The 12723-nt window shown below is 37.3% G+C and overlaps 1 protein-coding gene across 3 annotated transcripts in view; it reads left to right on the top strand.

The window, feature by feature from the left end:
• CPOX (coproporphyrinogen oxidase) overlaps nt 1–12723 on the top strand; it is a 65378-nt gene that overhangs the window by 30448 nt on the left and 22207 nt on the right. For 2 of the 3 annotated variants that reach the window (XM_025873241.2, XM_073892463.1), the window contains exon 2: nt 7756–7825. The gene's annotated coding sequence lies outside the window, so the exon portion shown is untranslated. Of the gene's footprint in view, nt 1–7755; nt 7826–11332; nt 11415–12723 lie in introns of all 3 variants that reach the window. The other variant, XM_073892469.1, reaches the window with a different exon arrangement.

Below are 12723 nucleotides of genomic sequence, written 5' to 3'. Positions count from 1 at the left end.
CTTCTAGAACCTGAGCATGGCAAGGGAATGGATTTTCTTAGAGTCTCCAGAGAATAACACAGCCCTACCAATACTTTGACTTATCTCATTGCAGCTCGTGTTGGATTGCTGATAGAAAGAACCATAAGATAAAGTTGTGTTGTTTTAACATAAGTCTGTGGTTATCTGTTATGACAGCTATTATAGCACTAATGTATGGACCCAGCACTATTTATGGAAAAGACATCTTTTACCCACTGTTCTGCAGCTCTACTTTTGTCATAATTGTGTGTCCATCCAAGCATTATCTATTTCTCTATTTTTTAATTTTGTGCCAGTGGGCTTTTTGTCCATTTTTGTGCAAGTACTGCACTCCTTTAACCTATGTAGCTTTTTAATATTTTAAAAATAATTTAATAATTCCTCTAAATAATTCTCCGTAAGGCAAAGTTTCCCATGGTGTTCTTTAACAGTGACTTGGCTCTCCTTACTTCTTTATATCTCAATATAAATTATATAATCACCTTGTCAATTTCGACAGCAATAGTAACAAAAATTTACTGGGATTTTGATTGGTATGGCACTTGTTCCATAGATCAATTCAGGAAGTTGATGTCTTCATAATGCTGATTTTGAAAAACCCATCAATGGCATTTTTGTCATTTATTTGATCTTCCTTAATTTTTCTTAATAATGCTTGTAGTTTTCTATGCAGAGGACTTGTACAACTTTTGTTAGATTTATTCTTAAGCATTTAATCTTATTTTATTGCAAACAATATACTTTAAATTTTTTCTTTTTTTTTTGCTAATGTATACAATTTATTTTTGTATACTATATATACAGTTTTGGTATATTGATTATTCCAGTATCTTTGCTAATACACTTACTAATATTAAAATTTATCTGTAGATTCTTTTGGAATTTACATATACAAACGTATGATCTGTAAATAATGACAGTTTTCTTTTCCTGTCCTTACAACTTTTATTTTGTGTTTTGCTTTATTCCAAAGCTAGAACCTCTAATACAGTGGTGAATAAAAGTGAGGAGAGCAGGTATTTATTTTGTTCTTTATATTAAAGAAAAGTTTCAATATTTCTCCAAGAAGTATGATGTTTGTTGTATGTCTTTTTAGAACAGCTTTTGATTAGATTTGGAAATTTATCTATTACCAGTTGGTTAGGAGTTATTTTTTAATTATATTTTTTATTTTGAGATAATTTGTAGATTTTTTCCCCAAATTCCTTGGAGATTCATCCAAGTTGTTTCATATATAAATACTGTAGTTCATTCTTTTTTGTTGCTGAGTAGTATTCCATAGTACAGATACATCACATTTTGTTTAACATTTACACATTGAAGGGCCTCTGGATTGTTTCAGTTTTTGACTATCATGAATAAAGCTGCTATGAACATGTATGTATAGATTTTTGTGTGAATGTAAGTTTTCATTTCTCTGGGATAAATGTCCATGAGTGCAATTGCTGGATCATCTGGGGCCTCTAGGTCTAGCTTTATAAGAAATTGCCCAACTATTTCTCAGTGTAGCAGTATTAAAAAGGTTTTTTTTTTTTAATCAGGAATAAATGCTAAAGTTTATCAAATGCCTTTATCTTCACCTGTTTAGATGATCTTATGATTTTTCCCTTTTATTCTATTATTATGATGAATTACGTTGCTTAATCTTTGAATTTAAAGGAATCTTACATTCTCAGCTAAATATAACTTGTTCAGGATGGATTATCCTCTTTTTTTTTAAGATTTTATTTATCTATTTGAGAGAGAGAGAGCACAAGTGGCAGGGGGGAGGGGCAGAGAGAGAAGGGAAAAGCAGACTCCCTGCTGAGCAGGGAGCCTGATGGAGGGCTCCATCCCAGGACCCCGGGATCATGACCTGAGCGGAAGGCAGACGCTTAACTGACTGAGCCACACAGGCGCTCCCAGGGATAGATTATCCTTTCTATTATATTTTTGGACTTTGTTAATGTTTTGCCCAGAATTTTTGCCTCTGTGTTGATTAGTGTAGTTGTCTTGAAATTTTCCTTTCTCATGACATCCTTGCAGAGTTTTGGTATCAGGGTTATGCTGCCTCACAGAATGAGTTAGGAAATATTTCCACTTTTTGAAATATATGAATGAATTTGTGTGATATCAGTGTTACTTCTTCTTAACTATTTGGTAATATTCACTGCTGAAGTCTGCTGGGCCTGGAATATTTTGTGGAAAGGTTTTAAAAGTGCATACTGCTATATCTTTGTGGCATATTGATGGTTTCATCATTATGAAGTATCCCTTTTTAACTCTAGTAACACTTTTTGCCTTAAAATCATTTTGTCTAATATCAATTTAGCTACAAAAGTGTTTGTATGTTATTTTGCCCATCTTTTAACTTTTTAAAAAGATTTTATTTATTTATTTGAGAGAGATAAAGCACAGAGGGGGAGGGACAGGGAGAAGCAGATTCCACAGTGAGCAGAGCGCCCAACTCAGGGCTCAATCCCAGGACCCTGAGATCATGAAGGAAGACACTTAACTGACTGCATCACCCAGGTTCCCCCATCTTTTAACTTTTCTATATGTTTATAATTAAGATCTACCTACTATTGGAAGCCTACAGTTGTTGTGTTTTATTTTTAAAATCCAGTCTGAGGGGCAGCTGGTTGGCTTAGTTGGTAGAGCATGTGACTCTTGACCTTGGGGTCATGAGTTCAGGTTCCATGTTCATTGTGGAGCTTACTTAAAATTAAAAAAAAAAAAAAGGGGCACCCAGGTGGCTCAGATGTTAAGCATCTGCCTTTGGCTCAGGTCATGATCCCGAGGTCCTGGGATTGAGTCCCGCATCGGGTTCCCTGCCCAGTGGGGAGCCTGCTTCTCCCTCTGCCTCTGCCTCTCTCTCTCTCCCTGTCTGTCATGAATAAATAAATAAAATCTTTAAAAAAAATTAAAAAAAAATCTTGCCTGAAAATTATTTTTTTCTTTGGGGAATTTATATTTAAGGTGAGTACCAATATATTTGAGTTTAAATATACTATATTAGTGTCCAGTTTTTATATGTCATACCTGTTTCTTTTCTCTCTTTCCTGCCTTCTTTTGGATTGATTTCATTATTATTATTGTTCCATTTAATGTTCTTTCAGTTAAGCTATACCCAGATTTCTGACCTATAGAAACTGGGATATAATAAATGGTGTTGTTTTAAGCCATTAAATTTGTGGTAAGTTGTTATGTAGTAATTGAAACTAATGCATGCTCCGTCATACTTGAAGGGTATTTTGTTGGATGAAGAATTTCAGATTGGCAATGTTTATTTTTCAGAACTCTGTAAATCATTCCAGTGTGTTTTGGATGCCATTATTTATTTACTAAGTCAGCTTCTAGTTGAATTATTGCTCTTTTGAAGATAATCTCAATAATTCTTGTTCTTTTTTAAGTTTTTCTCTTTCATTTTCATCAGTTTACCTTGATAGACCTAGATTTTTTTTTTCATTAATTCTGCAGAGGACTCATACGGCTTTTGAATTCTAAAGTGGATTTACACTTATCTGAGGAGTGTCTAGAACTACTAGCAATGCAAGTTCACTTTGATAATAGTATCAAGGATTAAGATATTTTATGACTAAGCTAAATCTCAATCTCTATACTCTTACAGCTTAGTCTTTGGGACATTTACTAGCCCCCCCCAATCCCCACCCCCATTCCTTGATTAGCCCTATTATCTAGTTTTTGTCTTCCACCCAGATGAGGGTATTAACAAACTCTGCTCAGCTTCTTATTCATCTCTTCCATAGTTGGTATACACCCTTAGGACAAAAGTGACCAAACTGGTAGGCTCATCTGTATTATTCCACTCTTATTCTTTTCTCTCCTTTCTTCACTCTTGACCCTTATGATCTTCACTGACTTGTTAGCTCTCCAATACCTACAAGTAGATTTTTTTGGAAAAAAAGTTTGTCTAGATTTTTCTGATTATTCCGGTTTTTTGAAAAAAGTTTGTTGAGATTTTCTGGGGGCTACTGGTCAAAATTATTCTGTCTGCCATTACCAGAAGTTGAAAATTCATTGTGGATTTTAAGATACATATCCCACTGCAGCTGTCTTTCAACTGACTGTGGTCCCTATTGTAGGCTACTAGGTTTTAAATCAGTTCCTAGCAAGCCTGTTAGATCCTTAGATGTTTTAATGAACATTTAATCAATGTTAATCTAATTTTAAAGAAGAATTCCTTGGTCACATACAGTATGGGTCACCTAGGTGAGGTCTTATTGGAAATAAGAGAAGTCTAAAACTAATTTCATGCTATTAGGTATGTAAGAAACAGGAAAAAAAAAAGTATGAGAGTTGTGGTGTTGGTGTTAAAAGAAAAAAAAAGCGGGGCACCTGGGTGGCTCAGTCAGTTAGGCATCTGACTCTTGGTTTCAGTTCAGGTCATGATCTCAGGGTCCTGGGATGGAGTTCGATGCTCAGTGGGGAGTCTTGCTTGAGGATTCTCTCTCTCCCTTTCTGCCCCTCCCTGCTTTCTCTCTCTAAAATAAATAAATATTTAAACAAGAAAGAAAGAAAAAACTAAAATCCACACTGCATTCAATAATCTCTCTTCTGTTGGTGAAAAATGGGTTGTTTTTCATATTTTTATCTATCCATTTTATACTTTTGGAGGGAAGGTGATGAACTCATATTTCATATTTTAACATTGAATCATTTGTTTATAAGACTTTAAGTATCATTTGAAAATGCCCATGAATACACTCCCAAGAGAAAATTAAATTTCAAAGAAAGATATTTGCTGTAAATTTTTCTTATGAAATGTTAGCCAAATGACTCCTTGATGCTCTTCTGACCAGAAGTCTGCTGATGAACACTGATAGAGTTACTGATTGCTTCTGTGGTAGAATTTAAAAATATTTAATGAGACTAGACACTGAGTAAAAGAGTATTTGAATAAATGCTCATTTCCTGGGTATTCTGATTTTCTCATACTGTAAAACATTTGGTTATGACTTTAGGGTTAGATTTTCCTTTTAGTAAGCTTTAGGGAAAATCAATTCATTTCAAAAAATTGTATGTAGTTAATGGCTAATTCACTTCTTTTGTCTTTTCATATATGATGTGAAAATTAAGGGACCAAAAAAGAATGTTCACTAATAAAAGCTGAAAGTACATTCAGTATACCTGTACCTAGATCATCAAGGCTTACATATAAAAACATTTTATTTATGTTTATTTATTTACGTGTTTATTTGCAAACTACTGCTCTGAGAGCCTTTGTAAGAACAATAGTAAGAATGAAGTGAGTTCATTTGCTCTTGGACCAAAATTAGCAAGTTTATCTCATCGTTTGCCGAGTGACAGTGGGAAGAATAAGAATTGATGAGCTTTTAGAGAGTGTTTTAGGAAACTCCACGTTAATTCATGTGAATAATATTGTCATGTGACGATCATATACTCTGAACCTCAAATTTGAACACATTATCTGATAATTTAGAGTGTATGTATGAGATCATTCTGGAAAATCCAGGCTTGTGGTCACAGTAAACATGAATATTATGACACCCTAAATCAGGATCATGCTGTATACCGTGTGTGCTGTTACCTTGCCCACCTGTACCCATGGCTGACATTAAGGCACTTGTGACATTCCTCCCTGCTGAGTGTGATATGGCCACACCACCAGTTAGTTGGAGTTGGCCCTAATCAACAAGAAACCTCTTTACCATCTGGTTTAGAGGTAGTTTTTGTGACCTCTTGATCAATTGGCACCATGTAGAAATGATTGAGCCAATTGGCCAGTGGGGCAAAAAGTCTATTTGAAATATAATAAGTATGTGTAAAGATTGCTCAAACCTACCCTTTGCTACTCGTTTTGTTTTTTTTTTTTAATTCACATGGAAGCAAGCTAGTCACATGGAAGACACTTAAACTGAAACTTTAGTGAACTTAAAGGTCATGTGGTTCTCATCTCTTCTTCCATTTGTCCATGGTTCTCATCCTCAGAGACCTTGTTGTCTAGTAAGAGGGAGAAAATTATAAACAAGTAACTATGGTGCAAGGTATAATGTGAAAAAATTCTGTGAGAATGATTAGGGTGTTCACAAAAAGGAGCATTTCTCCTCAAGATGAACAGGTACATCCATCTTGCAGTTTGTTTTCTATTTTTCTCATCTTTTTGTTTCTCTGTTCCCCCTTTGTTCCCTTCTCTTGAATTAACAAAAAATGTTTAGTATTCTGTCTTAATTTCTCTATTGTTGCCTTACCTCTTTGTTTTTTTAACTGGTGTTCTAGTGATTACATTATTCATCCTTAAGTCATCTCAATCTACTTGGAGTTAATATTGTGATACTTCATGTAAAATTAAGAACATCACAACAGCAGATCCCATATACTTATTCCCTCATCCTTTGGGCTATTGTTGTCATATGTTTTATACAGACATATGTTAAAAACCCATAGTTCAATGTTATTTTTCATTTAAGCAGTTAGTTTCTTTTTTATATTAAGAAATAAAAATAGTCTTTGATAGTCTAATAGTGATTAATTCTTTCAGCTTTTACTTATCTGAAAATGTTTTTATTTTACTCTCATTTTTGAGGAAGATTTTCATTGGATGTAGACTTCTGGGTTGATAGATTTTTTTCTTTTGGAACTTAAGTATGTAATTTTATTGTCTTATGGTCTCCGTTAGAAGTCAGACATTTTTCATATATTTTTCTTTTTGTATGAAATATGCCTTTTGTCTTTGGAGATTTTCTCTTTATTTGGTGCTCTTTAGTTTGACTATAATGTTCCAAGGTGTGGTTTGTTTTGTATTTATCCTACTTAATATTTGTTAACCTCTTATATTTGTGAACTGACGTTTTTGGCCAAATTTGGGAAATTTGGGCCATTATTTCCTCAAATATTTTTTCTGCCCGTTTCCTCCCTTCTCCCTCCCCCCTTCTCTCCCCCTGACTACAAAGATATATAACTTCTTGATATTGTCTCACAAACTGAGTCCCACTGAAGTTCTGTTCAACCTTATTTCAGTCATTTTTTCCTCCATTGTTCAGTTTCTATTGAATTGAAATTATCAATAGCTAATTTCTATTGATTTGTCTTCAAGTTAATAATTTTTTTTAAATCTTCAGTTGTTAAGCCCATCCATTGCATTTTTTCATTTCAGATATTGCAATTTCCAGTTCCAGCATTTCCACTTGAATATCATGGGTTAATTTCAGCTCGTCTGGATTGACCAAATGCTGATCTGCTGAGACATTTACCCTTGGTCAGTGCTATTGAATTTACTATCTACAGATAAAAGATGTTCTTTAACCATCTAGAGGTGAAACAGTCATGAGAAACAAACATCTCTGCTGTGAATGTCTAAGGGAAAGAATTCTAAAAATTTTGTAATCAGAGGCAAACTACTGTACTGGATATTGGGGTCTGATTCATTCTTCACTTTGATTCTTAACAAATCAATTAACTTCCACATTAATGAAAGTTTATCATAGTTATTCCAGAATAAAAAGAAAGGCAGAGGAGATGGGAAGAAATAAAAAATAAGAGAGCCCAGAATTAGAGTGGATCCTAAAAGAAAAGATGGAAAGATACTAAAGAAAAAAATTAACCTCTTTCAAATTTTTATTAATTTGGTCTATCAGAGATCCATGCCAAAGAAGAAACTAAACATTTTCAAATAATTGCTATCAGGCACTGTGCTAAATAGCTAACATATCTTATTTCCTTTTATTCATATAAAAACACTGAGAAATCTTTCTTATTATCTGTATTTTACAGGTGAAGAACAGAGGTTCAGTGAGGTAAATTAAGAATAGAAGTTGCTAAGCCCAATAATGGACTGAATCAGGTGGGTACACATTCTCTGGACCAGGTAAATTTTGAGTTTGATTTTGAACATAGAAAAGACAGTAAGAAAGATTGTGTGGAGTGCTCCTGTTGGGTGGGAGCTACCAAATGTGGGGCATCCCTGTTGGGTGGGGGCCGGGGACCGGTGGCCCGGGCAGTGGAAGAATTCATCAAGGCCAAACAAAAGAGATAGAAGTTTATTGAATATACCACTGCAAGGAAGTGGCGGGCAGGACAGCAAAGGGGAGACTGTCTGCCACAAGACGGTGGGGAGAGGTCACAGTTATAGGGCAGAGTGAAGGAGTATGGGGATGTATGGAATTTCCCCTTTTTTTGTAATCTTAAGAACCGTGCCTGGTTGTAACTGGTCGGTGAGGGTCTATGACTATTTTGAGGTGGGTCGCTTAGTGAGCCCTGTTTGTATGCCACTCAGTAGTCACTGTGGGCCCTTTTGCCTTGCTCTGGTTTCCATTGCTCAAGCCTCTTGCCTAAAAGTAGCCTCTACAGGTTGGAATTGGGTAATGTTTCTCCTGTGAATTATCAGGACATTGCCACGTTGTTTTCTGTCTAAACTACTGACCTTCACAGTATCCGGCGGGAAGTGCGCCTCTGTGTTTAACTGGTAATGACCTTTAATGGATGTTTGATAATGCCAAGGATGATGATGATGACCAATGTTTGGGAGGACTGAAGGTCTCCACTTCAATGCAGGACTATCATTCAAAGCTTGCTTTGATTCTCTCTAGACAGAGAAGCAGCTTTGCTACATTAAACAAATTCCAGGCAGGAGACATCAAAGTTCCAAAGTTTGTATCCCTCCTTCTTGGAAATCCTTCTCTGGATCTAAGTTAATCCTTCTTCTCACCCCTCACACATTCCAATTTGTCCTTCTTGACTCACTGATCTAACTCCAAGGAAACCATTAACCAAACTTCGTTCTCTACCATGAATTTGTATAGTACCCTCAGTTTTCTTTCTGTGCACCCCCCACTCAGATAATTAGTACCTCTCCGGGACTCATTTTTGTCCTCCATAAAATGGAAGAATTGGTTTAATCATTATCTCTGCTTCTCTAGGTCCTAGGGGTTCAAAGAATTAAATTACATGATAGGATGTGGGAGGCATTGCCAGGCAGAAACCTCTTTCAATAGAAGCAGCTCTGCTTTCTGTCCACATATTGATTGAACTTTTTCATAGGATTTCATTTCAAGGGATCTGATACTAAAACAAATTTGAAAACCATTGGATTAGGTTCTATCTCAAGCTGTCTAAGGTAATACCCTATGATTCTTCCATCTTAACAACTCTAACAGAGGGAAGAGCTGTTTCATCTATTTACGTTTTGCATGTTTTCAGAGACTTAGAATCAGATATGTTTCTGAGAGACTTAAGAGACTAGATAAAAAGCTTGGCTGAGGGCACAAGCAGGCACTGATATTGCAGAGCCGCCCCCAGGGATAAATTCCTTTCTCATGAAATCACCCAGCCACTCCTCAGGTATTAAAGAAAAGACTCGGGTAGCTGTTTTACCTGGGCTGGCACTGTTGACTCTGCTAATTTGACGGTAGCTAGACAGTGTTGGTGAATTCCAGGCAGAGTCAAAGCGGGAGACTGTGACCTTAGCTCTCCCATCCTCCCTCCCCTCTCCGGCTCCCCCTGGCAGCCCCTCCCATTCTGGCTGGGTGGTGATAGAGCAGAAGTTTGTTTCTCTAATGTCAGCCACTTCAGAGTTGCCATGGTTCCTGGAAATCTACCCCACCACCTACAGGATCACCAAGTGAGATGCAGAACTATCTCCCTTCTCAGCTTCTGGTGCCATGGAGAGCAGTCCAGTTTTTCCTTGGTGACTGCATAGCTCACATGAGTCCTATTTGCAGGATCTACTGCCTCAAAACCTAAGGAGCATGCCCACTGGGTACTATATACACCATAAAGTGTATGTGGATCACAGGGTGGAGTGGAGAGAGAGTGTTTTATTACAAACCTGACTCTATTTTGAGCTCCTAAGAAGAAAGGATTTGTAAGGTTCAAATTGTTATTATTAGAGTCACTAATGTGAATAATCCTAATGCTTTCTGGAGACTCTTCCTTAGGATGAAAAGGAGCCGCGTTACAGTCTTAAAACTAACTAACTGCTCAAGCTCCTCTATCCATCTGCTTCCAGCCTCACCCCTCACATTCCATCCCCCACTCTGCTTGCAGAGCGGATCTATCTCAAATGTAAATCTAATGCTGCCACCTTTAGCCTCAGTGCCTTCAGAGGATTTCCACTGACTTCTGAATAAAGTACAAGTTCTTTAGAGAACATGCGAAGACCAGCCTTATTTTGCTCCATTCATCCTGCACCTTTGGTTCTTGCCATTCCATTACCACTCAGCAGAGGGTCAGGACCTGAAGTCTTAGCCTGGCTGCAGAGTATCAGGAGAATATGTATTTTTCTTTTAAGAGTGGTCATGTGTTCCTCAAATCTTCCCACAACAAAATCAGTGAATGTCTTTATTAAAAATAGTGCTTGTAGGGGCCTGGGTGGCTCAGTCATTAAGTGTCTGCCTTCAGCTTAGGTCATGATCCCAGGGTCCTGGGATCGAGCCCCGCATCAGGCTCCCTGCTCAGTGGGAAGCTTGCTTCTCCCTCTCCCCTCCCCCTGCTTGTGTTCCCTCTCTCACTGTCTCTTTCTCTGTCAAATAAATAAAATCTTAAAAAAAATAATGTTTGTAAAAGTTAAAAATAGAACTACCTTAAGACCCAGCAATTGCACTACTAGGTATTTACCCCAAAGATACAGACGTAGTGAAAAAAGGGGCACATGCACCCCAATGTTCATGGCAGCAATGTCCACAATAGCCAAACTGTGGAAGGAGCCAAGATGTCCTTCAACAGATAAATGGATAAAGATGTGGTTCATATATACAACGGACTATTACTCAGCCATCAGAAAGGGTGGATACCCACCACCGGCATCAGCACGGATGGAACCGGAGGGGATTATAAGTGTAATAAGTCAAGCAGAGAAGGACAATTATCATATGGTTTCACTCACATGTGGAACATAAGCAATAGCACAGAGGACCACAGGGGAAGGGAGAGAAAACTGAATGGGAAGAAATCAGAGAGGGAGACGAACCATGAGAGACTATGGACTCCAGGAACCAAACTGAGGGTTTCAGAGGGGAGAGGGGTAGGGGAATGGGGTAACCGGGGGATGGGTATCAAGGAGGGCACGTGTTGGGATGAGCAATGGGTGTTATACAAAACTATTGAATTGCTGAACACTACATCAAAAACTAATGATGTACTATATGTTGGCTAACTGAACATAATAAAAAAAAGTAAAAAACAAAACAAAACAAAACTAATGCTTGTAATAATAGAGTGAATATTTATTGCCAGGCACTAGGTTGTATGTTCTAAGTTAACTTGTTTAATCATTCATTATAACAGCCCTAAAAGGTAAGTGCTATTCCTTCCTTCCTTTCTTCCATTTTTTTTTTTTTTTTTTTTTTTTTAGGTAAGTGCTATTTCTAACTTCATCTGATGGATGAGAAACAGCACACAGATTAAATAATTGTTCACTTTCACAAGCTGCAAAGGTAGGGTTCAAATCCTGACAGGCTCCACAAGCCATCCTCTTTACCAAGCTCGCATAGAGTCTCTCATTAAAAAAGATTCATAGGCCCCTCCACAGCCCAAAGGTATACATTTTAAACAAGATCCCAAGGTGATTCTTCTATGCACGGGTTTGAAAACCATTACTGTAGATTTGTTCAAACAGAAAATAGTAGATGAGTGCCCTCTGGTGTATATACCTGAGCATTACACATTTGTTGGTGTTGAATCAGATCTTTTATCATTTTGTACAAAATAGCCACATTTCAAGATGTACAAATTTTAAGGGCTGTATTAGGATAAATTATTTCCATGTCAATGTCTTAACTTATGAATGCTACCTTAAATTGATTTTTGTCTCAAAAGGATTCTATAAATATTGCCAGATAACTGTCTCTCTCATCAGACCTCAGCAGGTCCTGGGAATTCAATTTAAATAATGGAAGGCTCCAATCCAACAAGTTTGTTAGGAATGAAGGCTCATATCCTTAGTGCACAGTAGGTGGTAATTGGGAACCGCCACATTCACTGTGTTCAAGGGGCAGATTTTACTCATCCTATTTGTGGTGGCTTCACTGCATCATTAATTGTCCTCAGTAGGTCCCACTCAGTTTATTATGTCAGAAAAGGATTAGACTCAGGCCCTTCTACTTTTCTCTTGTCCTCTTTAGAATAAGTTGGAAGGGAGGAGAATCCATTCACTATTTAGTATGATGTGTAAAAATCCCCTGTTTACTACGTTAGGCTATTGCTTATTCCCCATCAGGAAGCCATCCATATATTTTTTAGGTTAGAGTTATGTTTGTAACAAAAAGACCCAAAATGTAATGGTCGAAACAAGATTGACTTCTATTCTCTCTGAGATAACTATCCAGAGATAGTAGTCCATATAGCGAAGCTCTGACACCCATGCTCAACACACAGTTCCATTTCTGGGTTCAAAATGTCGGCTCCACGTCCTGCTCTTGCATCTGTATCCCAGCCAGTGGAGAAGAAGCCAGGGAAGAGCACATCGATTCTTTTAAAGGACAAAACCCGAAGTGGCAGACAACAGCTTTACCCACAACCCACTGACCGGAATTTGGTCATAAGCTCTAAGAGAGTATGGGAACATGGTCCTTAGTGAGGCAGCTACCTGGCCCACGAAACCTGTAGTACCATCATTAAAGGAAGAAGGGCAACGTGGAGTCTCAGCAGTTGTCTCTACTACAAACCACTGCCTCTATTTGGATATTTCTTATGTCATTTTCTAAGCAGCCAGTTACTTACAGAAAATAGTCAAGAAAATAAGTC

Source organism: Callorhinus ursinus, unplaced genomic scaffold (assembly GCF_003265705.2).
Source record: "Callorhinus ursinus isolate GAN/ISIS: 27379988/994484 unplaced genomic scaffold, GSC_fseal_2.0 scaffold1, whole genome shotgun sequence".
Lineage (NCBI taxonomy): Eukaryota > Metazoa > Chordata > Mammalia > Carnivora > Otariidae > Callorhinus > Callorhinus ursinus.
Note: the sequence above shows the minus strand (reverse complement) of the source record. Positions and strands in the feature narration are given on the sequence as shown.